The 15505-nt window shown below is 46.2% G+C and overlaps 1 protein-coding gene across 1 annotated transcript in view; it reads left to right on the top strand.

Annotated features, from left to right (window-relative positions):
• The first annotated feature begins 6038 nt into the window (after positions 1-6038).
• Positions 6039-15505, top strand: part of GMCL1 (germ cell-less 1, spermatogenesis associated) — a 115014-nt gene continuing 105547 nt past the window's right edge. The window contains exon 1 of the mRNA XM_066593038.1: positions 6039-6423. The gene's annotated coding sequence lies outside the window, so the exon portion shown is untranslated. The remainder of the gene's footprint in view (positions 6424-15505) is intronic.

The raw sequence follows: 15505 nt of genomic DNA, 5'->3' as shown, positions 1-15505 counted from the left end.
CTCTCACCTCCCTTTTCCGGCAGCTACCATAGGCTCCCATAGGAGTCTATGGGCCCGCTGCCGTATTCCGGGTAAAAGATAGTTCCTGAACTATCTTTTTCTGGCCGTTGTAAAAGCATTTACGCTGTGGGAATACGCCCATCTGAACTGATGCATTGTAAACCAGATGGGCAGCGTATATCGGACGGCCGATATACGCTCATGTGAATAAAGCCTTAGATTGCAGAAATGAGCATCTTTGGAACAGTGAGATAGCAGAGGGGGAGCACAAGCTTTCCAAGCAAGACTAACATTTTTGTTTTACTTTGAATAAGTCTTCAATAGAATGCTTTAATAAAAGATGAAGAACACGCTGGAGAGAACCAGGAAGCATGCAGGTGGTATTTCAGATAAAAAGAAACATAATTTACAGAAAAACCAATGGCATTCTTGCAGGCTTCAAAATCTGCAGAATAACAGTATTCTAAACATAATCCAGAGAAGCAATTATGTTTCTATTTATTTCGGTCCATTGTGCTCCGCTTTTAAACAAAAGCACTTGTTTCTTTTCTTTGCAGAAGTGTTGCCATTTAAAAGGTTTGTTTCTGCAGCTGTATTTGCAACCTACTCACTCATTAACCCCATTTGCTACAATACATCGGGTTCTCTACACCAGCAGACTCATTGAATTCTTTTCTGGACGAATATAGCTGCTGCAATGAAAACTGATTATTCGGTGTGAGATGCATAATAAATTCAGAATCCAACCAAATATATCTGCCAAAAAAAATCCTCAAATCAGGAACATTTCCATTTTTCCTGTGCACTGGCAACATGTGAAATGCGCTTCAGCTCAAAAGTATTTTTACACGAATTTCATCATTATGGGTCACTTGGGAGCAAAAAGTGTCACAAAATTCTTTCATTGTCCGGAAATGGGTGTCATTGCTAGGTTATTCTTTTTTTTTACATTTTGCAAAGTACTAAAATCAGCCTATTTCTAACATTCTTTATTTTTGGAATTTGTGGGTATTTTCCTTTGTGCAGCTATTGCCATGACCCTAGCGTGTGCGACATTTAAACTATATATATTTGCTTCTCTTGTACGGCTGATGTTTGATAGAGTTCCAGAAGTTATTTGTGTGCTGGATTCTTTTCCTTATATTGTTAAGGAGTAGGATCTAGAGATGAGCGAGTATACTCGCTAAGGGCAATTGCTCGATCGAGCATTGCCCTTTGCGAGTACCTGCCCGCTCGGGAGCAAAGATTCGGCTGCCGGCGGCGGACGGGGAGCTGCAGGGGAGAGCAGGGAGGAACGGAGGGGAGATCTCTCTCTCCCTCTCCCCCCCCCCCCCCGCTCCCTCCTGCTGACTGCCGCAACTCACCTGTCAGCCGCGCCGGCAGCCGAACCTTTTCTCCCGAGCGGGGAGATACTCACTAAGGACAATGCGCGATCGAGCAATTGTCCTTAGCGAGTATGCTCGCTCATCTCTAGTAGGATCCTATCCGTGTACCAGCGAGGCACTGCCGATTTCCTACAGGTATTGAATAGTATACATTTGCTCACTATGAAACAATGACCTCTAGTGGGCAAAACAAAAAATTAGCCATCCCCACTATTGCTTCCTCAGTGATAGCCCAGGCTCATATAGGCGGACCGGATTCTGCATGTGGGAGGCCCGCAGCAGATTTCAACTGTGAGCCGGGTGGCGACCCTGCGTGCCTTTTTTTTTTTGCATACGACCACAGTCGATCATGTGCTGAACAGTTTTATTGGAAAGTTTTTATTTCACGCGCCGTCATCAATTGATGATGCAGGTACCCGTGGCCTCCATTACTGCAATGGAGGCCATCTATGTTGAGTCTGTAGCAAAATAGATCTTGCTGCGATTTTTCCTCTGCTTGTGGAATACGCAATTTGTATCTGTGAGTGTGAGCATAAAAGCAAATTTGCATGCTTTTCAGTGGCCGCGTTTCGCTGCAGATACTCCGCACGGATACCGATCGTAAATTCTGCAATTAGAATCTGCCCATGTGAGCCCGGCCATAGCTGTCAAAAACAATAATTAATTTTATGTCCCGCTGCTACTCCTCAGTAATTCCTACGGTAGTAGTCGTATTTCAAGCGCACATCTTATCCCAACACTTGCAGCATTTTTACCATCTCATCCAACTGTCCAGCTGGTTGAAAAAGTTTGATCATTTTTCTGTAACTCATAAAGCGCACCCTCCTCCTTAGTGGTGACCTAAATGGGTGCCCTTTCTGCCTCCACTTTCACTATTGTCCAAATCTATGAGCTCATATTGCATCTCCGTGTGCCCCAATTTCATACGAAGGTATGAATAGATTTCTTTTCTTAAACTCAATAGAAATGACAGAAAAGAAAATTGTGTCAAGTTCAATATTAGTACAGAACACCTCTGTAATAGGCTGCCAAATGGAAGCACCATATGGTAAACATGGAGCCTCTGGACACGTGTGCGGCAGTGCAGGAACATATTACTCTCATTTTGCAGCGTTGTCATTTTTTCCCTAAAATGTCTTCATAGCTGTGGAGTATTAAAACACACTTTAATGGCAGACAGTGTTAAAGTAATCATTTAATTTAGGTGACACTTAAGGGGTATGGTAGCCTTATTCATCAGGTATGTCTAATTATTTATCAATGCATCAGAGAAGAGACAATGAAAAACACTTTAAGTGAAGTTTCAAAACTCTTCTGTGTTATTGTTGCAATGCAAGAGGTGTAACAACCCCCCCATCCCCCTCACAAGGTTAAACAATTCAAAGTGTACAGCATGTGTGATACTTCTATCTTTGTAAACATTACAAAGGTCTTCTTGTATCTTCCTACGGTAAAGTATAACAAAGATTGTCTTCTATCTAATGGGCCATTTACAAGGGATGATTATCACTCAAAATTCATTCAAACGTTTGTGCAGTGTAAATGCAAAAAATCGCTCACTATTCATTCACAGATTCCTATTGCTGACCTTCAGTCGGGAGAAAAACCATCACTGGATCACGGGCTTGTCATTCAATATAGACGCTTCCCCGCTCAGTGCTGCATGTAGCAGGTGAAGCGCTAAGCAAGGAGCAGTGATCCAGTGGTGAAGTCTGTCAGTGTAAACACTCTGCATGAGCGCTAATGACCTTAGCGGTGACGTCAGCGCTCATGTAGTCGTTTACCCGACTGTCGTTCTGTGTATAAGGCGGGACGATAGTCGGGTAAGGCCATATATATGCCGTTTTTTACGCATGTTGCTAGGAGACATGAGAAGAAAGTTAAAAAAAAAAGAGAAGAACCCAGGAAGGGGGTGCATGACAGCGTGCAGGCATATGTGAGCAAAAATGCAACAATACCTGATTTCCAACGCAAATAAAACTCTGCGATTTACGATACGGCTGCGTGAGCCGGCCTTAGTAAAACTACACTCCATGTCTTTTGTACATGTACTTCTTGCTATGCACCGCGACACTACTGCCTAAAACTAACTCAATACTTTCACAATGTACACTGCAATAATGTATACTGAATGGCCGCTTTATTAGGAGACACCGGTCCTTTTACAATTGGAGGTTACTTGTATAGAAACTAGACCCGTGACCCCCGGAGTGCAGCGTAAAATAAAGCGAGCGAGTTTTCCATTGATTAGTTTCACTGCCAACCTTTTGGGGTTTTCTTGTACAATGGTGTGAAAAGTGTACTAAGATAAGTGTGATTGAGAAAAAATATCCATCGAAAGGGGATCCTGCGGATATGATGAACTTGTCAACAAAAGGGGTCAGAAGAGGATGTCAAGAATCGTTCTGATGAACAGGTGGAGTACAGTCAAGCAAATGACAGTTGGATAGAACGTTGGTGCTCCAACTAACATGTCTGAATACATAACTCATTGCTCCTTAGCTCGGATTACTATAATAGCAGACGACCTGTGCAACTGTCATTGCTGTCTAAAGAGCCGTTTACACGGCACAATTATTGTGCAAATAGGATAGATTGCTTTGCTTAGTAATTGTTAGTTGTAATCACATGCAGCAACCGAACAATCAGTGACGAATCGTCAAATTCTTGCTGATCAGATCTTTCACGCGGGCCTAAGAATTGTTTGTCTGTTGCAAATCCTGACCAGTTACTGTTCAGTATAAATGGATGCCAATCGAACGATATACGATACACGATTGCGACTTCATCGCTCGTCGCATGATGGTTTCAATTTATCTTGCAGTGTAAAAGGCCCTTAGAGAGGTTGTACCAGAACTTCAAGGTATTCCCTATCCACAGGATAAAAGGTAACTTGCTGATCTGTGGGTGGTCTTGCCGCTGAGACCCCTTCCAATTTCAAGATTGAAACTGCTCTCCTGTCACTGCGAGGGTCGCTTCTCTCCCCATTTTGAATGCAGCGCTGTCCGTACATCAGATGGTAGCGTGTATTGGCCGACCGTGAAAATGGTGGCCGATATAAGCTTGTGTGAATAAAGCCTTAGGACTCATGTCCACGGGGAAAATCAGGCCCGCCGCGGATTCTTCATACAGAATCCCGCAGCGGGTCCCTCCTTTCCTGCGGACATGAGTCCTAAAAAGAAGAATAACTTACTTGTCCGGACGCTGCGGATCTTCCCTCCGTCGTGGCCGGATCTTCTTTCTGCGGCCCGGCGGATGAGCTCGGCACGCCGGCAGCGTGCCGCGCGCATGCGCAGTGCACTCTTTTTTTTTGGAACGCCTGCTCTCCTGCGCCGGAGAGCAGGAATTCAGCTGCGGGTGTGCTGCGGATCCGGACGGCTTCCATAGGCTTCAATAGAAGCTTGCAGGAGACTTGCACTAAAATGGAGCATGCTGTGGGTGTTTTCCCGCACACGCAATCCGCGCCTCAGGGAAAATGACATCCGCAGGTATTTAATTACCTGCAGGTGTCCAATGCATCCCTATGGGGTGCGGATCACGCATGCGGGTGACACGCTGCGGATCCGTCCCCGTGGACATGAGGCCTAAGGGTCTCGTTGGCACCCGTGCAGCTTGTGTATACAGGCAGATACATCGTCGGTTCTCTCACACAAGAAATCACCTTTCACATTCGCTGTATAAGCGAATAAGGAGGACTGAGCGTCTGCTGCTTAAACCGAAGGTCAGTGAACGAGCCAACATAAAATGAACGGCGAGCGAAAAGTGAACGATTCTCGTTGGCTCGCGTTTATACCAAATGATTATTTTCACTTTCGCTCGTTTGAACGCTAATTGTTCGTGTAAAAGCACCCTACGGCCGGGCTCACACGGGCGTATCCCAGAGCGGTCCGCCTGCAAGAGATCCGCTAATGCAATGACATTGTGCGCTGGCTGCGTGCCGCCAATTGGCATGTACTATCTCGGCGTATATTTCGTGCACATCTTGGCGTCTACCGTATGTGCACGTAATATACGCCAAGACAGAACAGGCTGCCATTTTCCTTACACCTGGATTTCCCCGGATGTGTCGGCGATACAATGTAAGTCTATGGCGGCTTGCTACAGCGTATTACTTGCAGGTTATTGGCAATTACAATATGGTCACATGAGCCCGGCCTAACAGAAAGTCATAGGAGGACAAGCGTTGGATGACTGAGCTGTGGAAAAGCATTGCCTGGTCAGATGCGCCATGTTGCACCGTACGGATGGGAGTGACAGGATTTGGCGCGAGAAGCATGAACCGCTGAAACGTCCTGTCACGTTTCAAAGCGGTGTCGGATGAAGCGTAGTGCGGGCAGTGTTTTATTGGTACTTTGATGGCCGCCACTGGTTGTGAAGGACAAAAAAGGTCCAACTTATAGATATCTGTAATAAAGTCGCCATTCGGTGTAAACAAAACATTTTATTTTGCAGTGCCAACACCAAACAAGCCCCTTCCTATCAGCCAGACGGTAGCCACACTGTGGGCGGGAGAGGGCGAGTCTAGAAGCTTCACTGCCTCCCTTCTCCTTCACCACAGAGTCAGCTTCCCGACGCTCCCGCCTTTTCTTTGTGACGTCACCGGGTGGGCGGGGTCACCAGGACGCTGACTTTCCTTTCCCCGTTTAGCTCGTGTCGAAGTCGCTTCGGAAGTTTTCCGGAAGTAGCCGAAGGTTGAGGGGGCTCAGGACCGGATGGAACGTTGAGGCTACGGTCTGGATAACCGACGGCGGCGACTCAGGGTGGCCCGGCGGCGGGTGTGCCGGGTGTCGAGAACGGGTGTTGTCAGTGTGTACAGAACGGAGGGTCAAAAGTAGCCCCAAAGAAGGTGTTGAGGTGGAGCATAACTTGCAGTAGTGACCCGTAGCGGGCGTTGGTGGCTATCGGTAGGCATCCGGCATTGCTGGCTGGGATACTTGTGGAGTGATGTGCTGTTAGGGGCTTCTCCTTCTTCCAAGACCCTCTAACTCTTCATGGCTCCCCCGGCCAGGAGTGTGACCCCGGAGGTGACCCGACACAGGTGGGTGACCCGGGACAGCAGTGTGGGGTCCTGTCTGTCCTTGTCATGGGATGTGCAATAAAGTGTTAATCTTGTTACATTGTATCTATTTGTGTCATTGTAGCCGCGGATCGCTGGTCTACCGGCTTGTTATTGTGCGGTGTTGTATATGCCGTATATTGCGCTATTTATTTATTGAGTCGTTTTTGTCTGAAACTTAAGAAAATAACTTCTTAATTTGCGACATATGATTTTTTTTCTTGCATTGCGCATAAACGTCTTAAGTGTCGTAAATGTCTTCCCGTAAATATCTAGCAAGCATGGAGACGCGTTCTTACGCCGTCAGATGGCTTTTCTGCATATGGGACTCGGCAAACCATAGCTGTCGTCCAGAGATTGTCGCTGACACGTGTAGGACGTAATCTATCGCAACGCTGGCGCCGAAACGGGAGCGAACGTGCCACTTATGCGGTACCCCCAATAGACGGATTTCTACAACGCTAGGCACCTCGCACACGGGCGTATCTGCGGGCGGAAGACACAGCCAATAGAATCCTGGGATTTAAATGGGTTCTTTAATTCAGCTTTTTTTTTTTTTTGTGCGCATTTTGAGCGTGGGACAAGAAACGCTACATGCTTAATTTTGGCGCCACCAAAGGCCTCCGTCTGCCTAAAATCACGCACTGAAATGCACGGTTTCGTGAGAAAAAGCGTAAACACCTGGGACTATGTAGGCTGGTCGCCTACTCGCACATGGCGCTGACGATGTGAGCGGTACCGGCAGCGCCAACAAGTACAGTAAAATGCGTCGCTAAGGGCATGATGGCACGCCCTATGTAACGCATGTATGTCACGGTAGCATGAGCACATACACGCTCACGCCTCTGTGCGCCGTTCTTAAAGCTCTTGCAGACTTGCGTTTTTCTTGCGCATTTTTTTTTCACGCGATATCGCTGTTTTTTTTCCCCACATGGTTGTCAACGGGACTTTCTGATGTTAAAAATGCATCGCACAAAAATCGCAAAGCGTCAACTTGCAATGTATTTAACTTTAGAAAGTCCCATTGAGAATTGCGTAAAAAAAAAACCCCGGGTGGGTAGGAGCCCTCGGGCTTATTCAGAAACCGTATGGGCAAATACGCCGCAGCTGCAATGTGTTTATGCGTGAACGAGGTTCGATGAGGTAGCTTTTCATGCGTGACCGCTTGCAGTGCTGTACTTTTTGCGCACCCAGGACTTTTATGCATTAGCGGCGCACCCTTTCCGTGGGTTTAACGGCTATTTAGCTTAAAGAGGTCCAGATGTGGTGTTTCCCCTGCATTTTGCGCAGTGTTGCGCGCTTCCGCCTGCGTATTTGTGCACTTCCCATAGAATTCTATGGGGACTTTGCTGCCTACTTTATCCGCGGCGCTAAACACAGTCATGGGAATGAAGCCATTGGAGTCCCGGGGTTCTGTTCTTTGTGTTGTACGTGTGCATCGATGGTGGTGTGAAGCCGACCGAGGGTCAGGGTAACACTTGTCACATGAAAGTCCAGCAACTGTTTCAGGAATGTCTGTTAGGCTGCCATCACACTGGTGTGAAAATTGCGTGAGATTTGCACATTGCGAGACGCACAAATATGAACTCCATTCTTTTGAACGGATTTATACACATTTGCGACGTTTTCCTGCACCGCAATATGGGAAACGTGGACTCATCCCCCCCCCCCTCCCCGCCCCTGGAAAGCAATGGGAGAACTCCGCGATCCTCTGCCGCGTCGGGGAGTTCCCTTCACCTCGAAACAATGCGAAGATGTCTTCACGTGTAAACGCCTTGTACTCATGGATGGTGAGGGAAGCCCTTAAAATAACTGTCAAATCACAGATAAGTCGCATCGTATGTGACTTTTATTTATGTCTTCGGTGGGGAAACGTTGCGTGCGATTGAAGGCCGGATTCAGACGAGCATATATGTTTTTGCGGAATGGGCGTTGTGTATTTGCACGCACAACACAAGTGTTTTTTTTTTAATGTATTTTTTTGCACATGCAGTAATGCTCTCCGTCATTCAAACGGCCTATTAGTTTCATAACCTCAGGACGTTCCCTTTCACAGCACAAATATGCAGGAACATAGAACATGCGTGTTTGTGCAGCCGATATGCGCACAAACATGCGATTAGTTATTTATTTTTATCAATTGTTGATTGTCAGGGTCCGCCACTCGTCCTCACTGATTGAAGTGACAGCGGTGCTCAGGTGAGCACTACTATCACTACAGTCTATACCTGGCACAGCACTGTCCATTGTAGAGTGGCCATGTCTGGCATTGCAGCTGAGTCCAATTCACTTGAATGGGATTGAGCTGCTCTCCAGCCCTGTGACTGATGAACATGACGTTCCTTGCCTGAGAAGAGTGCTGCGACCTCTTCAATTAGCTGATTGGTAGGAATCTCGAGCGTCAGACACTATTGGGACACCTTTAAAGTGACTGTCCAGTCAGGAGCTCATAAATTATATGGCAGTCAGCTCCTCAGGGGATGATTACCTGCTACTTATATTTCTATTGTTCTTGTAATTTGGATGCATTTTAGCTGTGTTCCATTAGTGCAAACGGAGATGGGTGACTATGGTTTGTGGTAGTCTCAGACACGCCTCCTGTCTCTTCATTGGTTCAGGCTGTTGCTCTCTACCTCTTCTTGGCTACTGTGTATAACGCAGGTCTACCATAGGCTCTCCTACCTCACAAAGGGTGACATAACCGGCCCTGCTATTGACTAGGTTGCCCATTCATTGTATGTCACCCTGTCTAAGCGGGTGACATCACCGCCAGCTTGTTTGATCTCGTGCCGCCTGTTTAGACAGATTCATCGGCGACTCATTCAGCAAGAATCGTTGTTTCACATAAGCGGTTGTGGAAAACTGAGCAATCGGCGTTTAAACTGAAGGAGCCAACGATGGCTGCGTAAAATGAGCGATGATGGAGAAGCGAATGATTCTTGCTCGTCCTTCAGTCGTTGGCTCACGTTAAGGCTCCCTGTCCACGGCTGTGATGGAATATTGCTAGCGGTATTCTGCTGCGGGGAGGAGAGCTTCAGCATGCCGCGATTTGAATCCCGCGAGCGGAGAATCACTATGATTCTCCGCGGGTGGACAGCGGGGCTTCTTTGGAAAGCGTTCACTGCTTTACCCGTGGCCAGGCAGCCTTAGGAACAATTATCGTTCACTTTTGCTTGTTTGAATGTTTTTTTGTTAAACTTTTTTTTCTTTATTGCATTTTCATATTTCAAACAAAGAAGCAGAGAACAGTGGAGGTGGCATAATACCTGCAGCAATTAATGAAGGCATGTCAAAGTGTCACATATATGGAAATATCCTTCATATAAACAGCACAACGTATTATATCTGCGTGAGGTCTTATTTACATGCCTCACTAAGTACATATTGTTTGCCACCAGCGATACGCCTTTACATATGCAACATTCTCTTTCTGTATGTATATAGCAAAATTAGATACATAACTAAAAGCATCAGGACACATAACGGCTGTTCTTCAAAAACATATATCATCTGCTCCAACTTCCTTTATTAGATCTGCTAACCTAACAATATTACCACTAAATTAGCGAATATGTATATACGGTATATAGAGGTGGAACGCAAGAAAAATGGATCTTCCTAAATTTTTCCCCCTTTTCTCTCCCCTCCCCTCCTTCTCCTCCTCCTCCAGTTAGTACCGGCTTAATACGTACAACTCACAGACCCATCAAAGTAACTTGGTGTGTTCAGTTGTGCGCTTTTTATGTGGATCGATGGGGGGTGTGGGTGGAAAGAAAAGAAAATTATGAAATGTCTGTGTTTCATATCTATCCGACCTGTTTTGGTCCATATTCACAGACCAAAATTACATCAACTTCTATGGGGGAGTGGGGAATAAAAAGGCAGCAAACACGGATGTTCAATGTGTATGCACTGTGTATTTACACATCCCACCAGGAGACGGAGCAAATAACAAAAAAAAGGGACATTTGGACCTTATTGCGTTTTTTTTTTCTTGCACTTGTTATAAACTGATCACACATGGATGGTACTCGGATGCAGGAAAAAAATATGTAACAAAATCACATGCTACACGCACATCCACACATAATGCACGGGCCAAAACTGCATACCCCCATGTGCAGGAGCCCTATAGGTGGTTTTCCCTTGCATCATCGCTACAGGAGGGTTGTGTGGCCCTCTACCACGTCTGTAGCAGCTAGTTAAGGCTCATGTCCACAAGCGTGTTTTCACCCTGTACTACGTGTGCATTGCGCGGCCGCGTGATACGCAGTGAATGAAGTCAATGAAAGTCAGGGTAGTTTCATTGATCCATGCACACCGGCCTGTAGACCCACATGAGAAATAGATGGCAGCATGCTCTATTTCTCAGCACACCACGCAGCGTGATCCCTATGCATTTGTATAAGCAGCGTGTGAATGCTGTCCGTAGGCAGTACATTGTGTATGGGCCGCGATTCAAACGCATCCCCGGTCTGAAGCAGAGTGGGGAATTTAAATACAAAAAAAGTCACCCTGCGCATGACTGTGTGATGAGCGACCATGCGCTGGGCACTCACTGCCACACGCGGTTTTTGCCCATGTTTACAAAATTGGTAAAATGCAGTGGGGAGACCTGCAACGTTTTACCGTCACGTTCGTCGTGGACATGATACTTTAGTACGTCACCTCCGCAGCTTTGGTTTCAGGACTGTCTCTATGTGGAGAATTACTCACGCCTTTGTTACATTTTTCCGTCAACTTTTGAAGGTCGGGCTATTGTAGTATGCTGCCAAATATATATATATATATATATATATATATATATATATATATATATATATTTTACAGGGGAAGGCATTATTACAGAGGATCCATTCTCCACCTGCCAGGCTCCATTCAGAAAGCAGATTTTCTCTCTGATTGCCACATACAGGTTTTCTCCTAGAAAAGGAGTGAAATGATGAGGACTAGCTCATATCACTCCTCTACACCATTTTACCCCACAGGTGCTGTAGTCATTGCTGACGGTGGTATCTAAATGTTTTTACAGAAAAAAACAACTTTTTTTCCCCCCTGCCACTTGGGCCAAATGCAGGCGGCCAGGTCAGATTCTGACTACGAGATTCCCTGCTCCGCTTCGTGAATGTGCCGGCTGGTGCGCCGCCGCACATGCACAGTGCAGAGCCATCTGCGAGGCTCGGACCGAAATAGGACATGTCGCAATTTTGTTATTGCGTGGGTTTTCCACGATCAAAATTGCGTCTGTCTGCATAGGTTTGCATAAGCACGGAAATTCCGTGTGAAATCTTGCCACAGGCTTTCTGCCAGTGTGCATTCGGCCTTATTCAATATATATGTGCTTGAAATTGGTTCCTACAAAAACTTGAAGTCGTCTTGCAAAATACAAGGAGTCCTACAGCTACACTGATGAAAAACATAAAGGTTATGACCGCTGGAACACAAAAGGGGAAACTATTTACTGACTCTAAAGGGTAAAATTCATTATTTCACTAAAGGGTTAAAAATGCATTTAAGGCGACTGAGTTCTGCAGCAAATATAGTTACATGAAACATTCGAAATCTGCAATCATTTTTTGTGAGGATTTTTCCAATTTTTACATAAATGTTGGAGGTTAAAAGGGTTGATCTACAAGTAATCCGCTCTCCATTGGATAGTGGATAAATTGCAGATTGGTGGGGGTCTCATTACTGAGACCCCTGCCGATTTCGAAAACAGAGCTATAATGTTCCCCCTCTGCTAGCTGCTTGCGGGGTCACTTCTCCCTCTGCACAGATGTCAGACTGAATGAAGCACTGGCTGACCTGGCACGAGCAGTGCTGCCTTCATTTCGGTGGTCATCTCCACAGTCCTATTCAAAGTGAAGTGTTTTGGTGCTTCTGGAGTAAAAGCTTGTGTTTCTTCTACATTCAGCATGCGGGAAGTCTTACCATCTGCATTAGCAGGCACGAGCTGTGTGTACCTGTCATGGAGTAAATCAAATGTCCTGTGGTTGCAATTGAATATTGACCAAAAGATGTGCTGGAAGTCGGCTCTAGGGTATGACGGTCACATAAATCGGAATGCTTGTCGGTGCCCTAAATACATTGAGGAGCCTTCACGTCGATGTTCTTGCCAGTACAGAACACGCATTAGGTGACAACTTTTATTTGATTTTAAATTGGCAAATACCAATAAGATGAATAGTCAAAATGAAATGAGTTTTCCAGAGAATTACTATTTGACCTCCCATCAACATGAGACAACAGAAGTCTCACCAATAGAGTTGAGCAAATGTACTCTGCCGAGCTTGATGCTCATTCGAGTATTAGCGTACTCGATGGTGCTCGTTACTCGAACGAGCATCAAGCCGTGTTCGACCCCGCCCCAGTTTTTGGCTCCTCCCTGTTGTGACGTGCCTGTTTTGGCCCACCATGTGGCTGACTGGCTGAGAGAGAACACAAACCAAGAAAAAAAAAAGCTCGGCGCCCGGCGTCCCACATACGAAAATGCTCGAGTCTCCCATTGTAGTCAATGGGGTTCGTTACTCGAGTAGAGCTCTTGAATTTTACGAAAATCTCGACTCGAATAACGCGGACCCGAGCATTTGGGTGCCCGCTCATCTCTACTAACCAATGGTTTCCCACTGTTAAGTGATCTAACTTTTTGCGCGCTTTTTGCCCGCTGAAGACGTTTCTTTCGGTTTCTCTTAGGCCAAGGGCACACAAACGGATTTGCAGAATGTACAGTCGATATCTGCACCAAGTACCGCTCTGAACATGCCTTTGAAAAGTGCTTCTTCTCACTCGTGGAATTGAATTGTGATTTCTGCAAGCGGAGGAAAAATCACAGCATGTTGTGTTTTAGTGCGGACCCGTTCGCGTGTCGCCGGCCTTAGATGGCAATGGTGCCGGAACTGGTCGTCTGCTCTTGTAGCCTATTTGTGCTAATGAGTGAGGAGTTGTACATTTGGACATGGTGGTGGGGTCGCCATCTTTTTATTTCCTTGCACTTTGCTTGACAAGTTGTAGTCGGTAGTATTGACATCCTCCTCTGACCCGAGTCATTGACTCCAGGCTGTTGAGGAAACCCCATGAGGTTGGCAATGTATGAAATCGCCCCCCTCCTGCTCCAGGGTCACGTGTCAAACTTCCATACAGGAAGCGCCGATCATGAAAGTGTCGGTGTTTCTAACAATGGCAATCTTTGTGTAGCTTGTCTTTTACTACATACGCAGCTTGATTCAACCTTAGCCTGGGCGCACACGATCGTGTTTCTGGCGTGCCACGAGCATATACAATAGCAATTGCTTACTTGCTGCGTTTTGCCAATCCCCATACACTATCTTGACCTGTACGTATAATGCGTACCAGGATAGAACATGCCACAATCTTTGCTTGTGTGAGCGGAACAATGAATGTATATGGGAGATTGCTACGGCGTATTACTTATACAAAAACTGCGCGGGTGAAACACAATGAGCATATAGCTGTGTGAGCCAGCCTTACGCAAAACAGAGGAAAGGGGAAGGTCTGTACCATTCATGCCATGCTGTGAGGTTCCCCATACAGTCGAGGCAGCGTATATTTGTAGAAGGTACACTTATGTTAAGATACAGATATGGTATATAGTTTCTTTTTATTACATCCACCTTCTTAGCTTGTTATATCTTTGTCTGTGTCAACTTTGAGTCAGGAGGAGGCCGTCTGAAACTGCTTGACTCTGCAAAAGCTTGTCGGCGTGAAGCCTTCTGTTGACTGCAATGTAAAGATACTTAGGCTTGCATGTATTTGCGGATTGTCTGGGACAAGGCTGTGCACATAATGCTGCAGAAGACCGCTGCAATGTCCCCCAGCGGGGCGTGTGTGCCCGGGTGACTCTTCAGGTATGCTCTCTTGCCTCTGCATGTAGATGCATTGATATAGCGTGTATTTCGCAGTACTGCACACAGATTGCCCCCACTTACGTTGGTCCCACTGGGGCTCTCAATCTAAATCCCAAATTCGCCTATGAGAATGTTTTGGCGTGTGGTAGGAACCATGAGGGCATACAAACTGCAGATATGACCCTAGTGCTGCACATGAATAGTAAGCTCAAGGGGTATTCTTTTATGGCATCTACATTGATTGGTCGTCTGCTATATACTTTCCATACAGGCTGGACACAAACTGACTGCTCCTTCATGTATGGTCACTAAATATTTATGTGGGCTGGTTTGATACAACCTGCTTTCAGCCACTTCTGTAGTCTGTCGTGTAGAAATCCCCCCCCCCCTTTTCTTTTTTTTTTGGTTGTCTTGAATTACTTATGCACAGAAGATTATGGGGCTATTAACGTTACATTTTTTTAAATTTTGCTCTAACTAGCTCATACTCTCCTCTTCCTGCAGGTCCCCTGCCGGCAGTTCCAGTTCTTTGCTCTGACCTGTGTACATGCTGCAGCAGCTTCCTATGTCTGGGGTGTCACAGGCTGCTGCAGCCAATGACTGACCTCAGCGAGATAGATCGTCCCTGCTGCAGCCTGTAAACACGTCAGAGCTGGTGTAGCCATCACTGTTTCTCCAGGCATGGAGGGTCACTTTAAACAGGTTGTACCAAAGTGTAAAGTGGCCCCCTATCCCGGAGACAACCTCATGATGAGTGAGGGTGCAACTACTGGACCACAACCGATACGGAGTGCAGGCGTACCGGTCCCCACATGAAGCATTCGTGCTGCTGCACCATTCAGTTCAGTGACAGTGCTAGAGATTTACAACGCTGTTATTGAACTGAATAGAGTAACAGTGCGACCTCCGCTCCTTTCGTGCGGGGACTGTCAGAACCCCTATTCTCAGGATCTGTGGTGTTCCCAGCGGTCGTAGCCCCACCAATCCTAAAGATATTCCTGATAACTTTTGATCTTGGTACATTAATATATTTACTGATAGCCTTTTAAATTAGGGATCCACTCTGTCCCGTCCCCTGCTGTCCCATTTGACCCATGCGGTGACTAACTGAATCCTGCAGCAGACCGGGTGTCGTTGTCTCTATATTCCTATGAGACTCACGTTGCAGCTCTAGTAGGAATGAATACATAAATGACCTT

Source organism: Eleutherodactylus coqui, chromosome 2 (assembly GCF_035609145.1).
Source record: "Eleutherodactylus coqui strain aEleCoq1 chromosome 2, aEleCoq1.hap1, whole genome shotgun sequence".
NCBI lineage: Eukaryota > Metazoa > Chordata > Amphibia > Anura > Eleutherodactylidae > Eleutherodactylus > Eleutherodactylus coqui.
The sequence above is the reverse complement of the archived record's forward strand: the minus strand, read 5'-3'. Positions and strand labels throughout refer to the sequence as shown.